The sequence below is a fragment of the Triticum dicoccoides genome, chromosome 3A (assembly GCF_002162155.2).
Source record: "Triticum dicoccoides isolate Atlit2015 ecotype Zavitan chromosome 3A, WEW_v2.0, whole genome shotgun sequence".
NCBI classification, from domain to species: Eukaryota; Viridiplantae; Streptophyta; class Magnoliopsida; order Poales; family Poaceae; genus Triticum; species Triticum dicoccoides.
The window spans coordinates 547917821-547923693 of NC_041384.1; positions in this window are offsets into that span (position 1 = coordinate 547917821).

The following is a 5873-nucleotide window of genomic DNA, read 5'->3' on the forward strand; positions in this document are numbered from 1 at the left end:
CATACTTCATCAGAAACAGTTCATGGTTGTGAATCGTGCACGATAAGGAAACTAACACAAACATTTAGTTTGCCCGCACCGTTTGTGATATTGTCTGACATCGCACATGCTTTGCAAACGGCAACTGTGTGCATTCTTGCACATGTTTCCTCTCTGTGAACCGTCTCGGATTATGGTGCATATCGCAAACGTTTTTGTTTTACCAACCGTGTGTGCCATAACAACCTGTAGAACGTAATTTCACCTTAATTTAATTGCTATTTTTCCAAATTGTATCAGATTTGGATTTGAATTTGAATGTATGCTACATCTTTATTCATATCCATCAGGTTCAAACAACCAATGCATTATTCGATTCATAGGTACATATGTTCAAGAATTACATAATAACCAAATAAAGAATGATGAACCACAGTTGTATACTTGTACTATTAAAGACGGTAAAGAAAGAGGCGAAATATATTCTGGTTGCTGAACAAGGTGAAGCGGAATGCCCATATTGTGCCCTCCTCCATGCAGAAGGCACGCACGACTCTAGTCCAACCCCTTGTGATGGCCGACCACCCATCCTTCACGATCTTCATGAAAACATCTAGATAATCATCGTGTTCTGGTAGAAATACTTTAACCTTTGCATGCCCACCAATCTTGTAGTTTGAGAGGTAATCTTGAGTAAACTGCTTTGGCAACCACTGCAAAGGAATAAGATTTCAGACATTGTCATCAAACACAACTCATTATGGGCCGCAAAAAGAAGGCTGCAGAGTTCTTACTTACCATCCTGCAGTTCGCTGTTGTCTTGAATAAAGTGTAAACAAATAATTTAATTGCCATATTTGGAACCATTTTACTAACAATCTTTATCAGCTTCCTCACTTGATGCTGGTTCATCGATATCTCATTGCCCCATACACAGAAAGGGTCGAAACATAGATCTTTACCAATGACATATGTACCTAAAAGCACCAAGTTAATATTAGAAGCTAAACAGCAATGGCACAATGATGTAGTACAACACTTTTATAATATGTCTACATACATCCGTATGTGGTAGTCCATTTGAAATCTCTAAAAAGAACAAATATTTAGGAACAAAGGGAGTATCTTATAACATCCAATATACTCACATATTAGATGAATTAACATCTTATATTATGGGCCGTGTCGGCGTTCTGGGAACGGGGGTCCCTAGACTTGCCTGCCTGCGTCGTGGCTCAAGTGGGGGCCCAGCGCGGCCCATCTTCATCAGCTCAAGCTCAAGACCCTCGCGAGGGGCCAAGCCTCGCGGAGCAGACGACGGAAAGCTTCCTCGGAGGCAGCCTCATCAGGCAGGCTCGCGAGGAGGTGGAGAGATCAAGGCACGAGTACCTCGCGAGGAGCCCGTGACGCAAGCCATGACGATCGAGACCAGGCGGGCGCCGGCCTGCGCAATTTCCTTGTTTCCCCTTTGGTGCAAAGGGGGCAAGCACAGGCCAAGGCATCGGGCAAAGGTTACCATTCCGGTACAACGAGACCAAGACCAGCAGAGCGGCAGGACAGATGTCACCGTGGAGCCCAAGATGGCGTCATCACCAGAGCTTTTGGTAGCCAAAGACCACCTTTGGTCAGGATAACTTGTACTAGATGTCCCCCTCAAAATGGCCAATTGTTGGCGCCCTTCCCGCTCATTACTTGGGGAGAGGCCCAGGGCCTCTATAAATAGAGCTAGCCACCACAGAAGGAAGGGGACACCCAGGGGGGATAAAAGAGAGACGGCTAGAGATCTGATAGAACCCTAGCAGAGAAAGAGAGAGAGGCGACCGAACTCACCCCAGCAGTTCATCGCACCAGCTCAAGAACACCTCTCGCGAGGCTGTTCTTCCCTTGTACTATTCATCATCAGCCCTCGAGGCAATCCACCACACCACACACTGGAGTAGGGTATTACACCACAACGGTGGCCCGAACCAGTATAAATCTCGTGTCCCTTGTGTTGTTCGTTGTTTCCAGCTTAGGTCAAGCGAGGAGATTGGATGTAGATCGGTAGGGGAGAGATCTCCGTGCGCACCCCAGTGTTCGAACCTCAAGGGTCTGCCGGAACCCGAAATCCGACATTTGGCGCGCCAGGTAGGGGTGCGCCAGAATCTTTCTTCCGCTGTTCGCATGTGATCTTCCGTCATGTCCATGGCTGACGCTCGTCGGGCTCGCACCGAGCGCTAGGCCGCTCTCGCCATCGCGTCGCCCAGATGGCGCCCATCGGCAGACGCCCTCGTCGTTCCCCGTTGCCTGCCGCCAACGCCGCCACCGGCCCGGCGGGGAACGAGCAGCATGTCTCATCCCAGCATCCTTCAGTACAGCGGGAGGGCCACACCGCCACACCGTCACTGACTCCAGCCGCTTCGTCGTCCCACGCCTGTCGCGCCCCCGCGGACGCGCACGCCGCGCTGCTCCTGGCAAGAGAGCTCTTGCACTACCGGCTCATCGACGACCTCTATGAAGACTGGCTCGCCCGCATCACCGAGCTCGTCAGCACCGCAGGGGGCTCCCCCATGCCGTCCTTCTCACTGCCTCGCCCTCCATTCCGTTCAGGAGGCGAGGATCGAGAGGGGCCTCCACCACCTCCTCCCCAAGAAGGCGCCCTGGCTCCAAGGCACGCAGCCCCAAGGCGAGACCCTCCGCACCCGGCTCCTGCGCAGCAAGAAAGGAGTTGCCAAGAGATCCCTCGTCCCCAAGAAGGTGCTCGCGCGCTCCCAGTGCCGGCGTGCCAAGATCGCGTCCCTGCACCTCCACGCCAAGACCCCGCGCTGCTCTAAGCGGCAGCGCGCGGTAATCCCCAGGAGCAAGCCCAGTACCAACAAAAGGCATCGGTGGCCACAGCAGGCTGCCGTGCCCTCACCCCCGAGCTACGCGGCGTCGCATGGCCAGGCAAGTTCAAGCCTGACCTGCCCCCTCGCTACGATGGCACGGCGGACCCTGCGGAGTTCCTGCAGCTCAATGAACTATGCATCGAAGCCGCCAACGAAGACGAAAGGGTCATGGCGAACTGGTTCCCCATGGCGCTCAAGGACGGGGCCCACACCTGGCTCCTGAACCTGGCTCCTGGCACAATCTCCTCCTGGGACGAGATGCGCACTCGCTTCATCGCCAACTTCCAGGGCACTCGCGACCGGCCCCCGGCCGTGAGCGATCTGCGCCGCATCAAGCAGTAGCAAGGGGAAACCCTGCGGAAATACATCTAGCACTTCAACAACGCTCGCCTCAAGATCCCCAAGGTGACTGAAGAAGCCATCATCTCGGCCTTCTCCGATGGCGTACGCGACATCAAGATGAAGGAGGAGCTAGCAATCCATGAAGACCTGTGCACATCCCTGGAGCTGTTCAAGTTGGCGACCAAGTGTGCCAGGGCTGAGGAAGGGCGCCTTTCCCTCCTCGAACTCCCGGCTGCCGACCCAGAAGAGAAGAAGCCCAAGGCCAAGGACATGAAGCACAAGGGGGCTGCCATGCTTGCAGCGGAACCAGACACCAAGCGAGGCAGGGATCAGCCTGAGTCATCCAAGGGCAGCCGGTACTGCGTGTACCACGACCTCCACACCCACAACACCAACAAATGTCAAGAGCTCGGGGCCGTGAGAGATGGACGTATCGGCCGACGCCCCAAGTGCAACGACAGGGGCTATGGCCGAGGAGGAGGAAGAGGTGGCGGACGATAGGAAGACCGTGGCCCTTGCCAAGGGTGGTGAGACCGACCTCGTGAGGATCGCTGGCAGGACCAGCCTCACGAGGGAGGCTGGAGAGATCAGCCTCGTGAGGATCGCCTGCACGGCAACGCAGGCCTTCCTCCTCTGCCGCCACCGCCAAGGAGGAACGAAGACCAACATCAAGACGAGGGGGCTAGAGGCTTCCAGGAGCCGTGCACAATCGCTTGCATCTTGGGTGGCACGCAGGCCCCAGCCTCACAGCGCATCTTCAAGCAGTTTGCTCATGAGGTGAATGCAGTCCTCCCCAAGCTTGAGGCCACGCGCCCTCTCAGGTGGTCTGCGTGCGCTATCATGTTCAGCTCAGCGGATCAGCTCAAGTGCGCGGCAACGGCCGGAGTCCTCCCGATGCTTTGCTCGCCCGTCATCAGCAACATGCAGGTCACCAGGACCCTCATTGACGGCGGAGCAGGACTCAACGTCCTGTCCGTCGAGATGTTCGACAATCTCCAAGTGCCGTACGATCAGCTTCAGCCAACCAAACCCTCAGGAGTTCATCGCAAGAAACACCCATGAGCTACAGGAATCGAGAGTCATGCGCGGCAGCCACCGCCTGCCCACTGTAACCCCACATCCAGGCGAGGATGGTGGGCTGCGCGTCTACATTGACGTGCCAGGGCTCAACCGAGTCGTGTCTCTGGAGCGCCTTTGGCCTTCGCGCGCAGGGCATTGCGAGGGTCCACCTCACAGCTACGTTCGCATGCCTTTCGGCCTGCCGAACACGGTCGCCACTCATCAGTGCCTGCTGAGGGGCATTCTGGAGGCTCAGGAGGTCAGGCATGGTGCGGTCCTGGCGGAGATGGAGAAGGCCCTCGGAAACCCACTAGTGCCCCCGGAGCCTCCCAAGGCTCCTGGGCCTGGGGGCTCGTAAGGATCGACGTCTTCATCTCGCATCGACCGCTTCTGCATCATCACTTCAACTTCAACGACACCAGGTGACATCTTTCTAAGTTCTGTTTTAGCTGGAAGCGCCCATAGGGCCACATCATTCCCAGGTCGCGTGGGTCCGTCCCTGCAGCATGTATCCGTTTTGCTTACGCTCTTTACTTACCTTGTTGGGGGCGCCCCTCAGGCTGCATCATCCCCAAGCTGCTCGGGCCTGGCCCTGCGGCGTTTGCTTTTCCCGCGTCTACTTAAAATGAATTTGCTCTTTAGCGCTTAATTGTCACCTACTGCTTATCGCGGACTTCTCCGCTTTAATGCAAAGCACTTGCACATTAAAGGGGGGGGGGGGTACCTGAGCATCGTGACTCATGGGCTCCTACTGGCTCTCCAGCCCTCACCCCATGGCCTTGACCCACGGCATCGCGACCTGTCATACCAGCGGCGGCTGAGCTCGCTCGAGGTCCGGGACCTGAGGACGTAGAGAATTTGCATTCTAACCACCCCGCAGGAACACACCATTGATAAAGGCCCCGAGCCAGGCGCAACCCGCCTCGAGGTAAGGCCTCCTGAGTCCCGCGCTGGCTCACGAGTGCCCAGATACACCTCTCCTAGCCCTACCATGCCGGCCACGTGTCAGGGCGGGGTTGTACACGCCACGGGGGCTCCTCCCGGAGGGGAGCCCCCTCCCACGTACTAGTGGAAGCACCATGCTCCGCGATGGCTGACGACACTGCCGAGGAGCGGCTATGCTCGTACACATACGGAAGCGCTATGCTCCGTGCTGGTGATAAACAACTAAGGGAGGCCTACGGCCGTACCAACCTCAGGGAGCCCAGAGCTCAGTGTCCGGCACCATCGCAACGCCTCCCCTCGGGAGCGCCGTGCGAGGGGGCTGGACACGGGGGCTACGCCCGGGTCTTGCCCGAGCACACGCCACCCAGCCAGGACCCTCGGACCTGGTCGTCACGTGCCCCTCCCCGAGCGGAGCCAAGGTATGGAAACTCATTTGAATGTCAAGGGGGACTCCTGAGCATCGCGACTCAGGAGCCTAACTTGCCCCATAGCCCCTCACTCCTTAGTCCCGTCCTGGTTTCCGGTCGGGGCTAACGCTGGGTGAGGTATGCGCGGGGCTGGGCCCTGCCGACGCAGAACGATCAATCCACTCCTCGTTCCCCCCTTTCCTACTTGTTGCTTGTGCGTCAAGGGGGACTCCTGAGCATCGCGACTCAGGAGCCTAACTTGCCACGTAGCCCC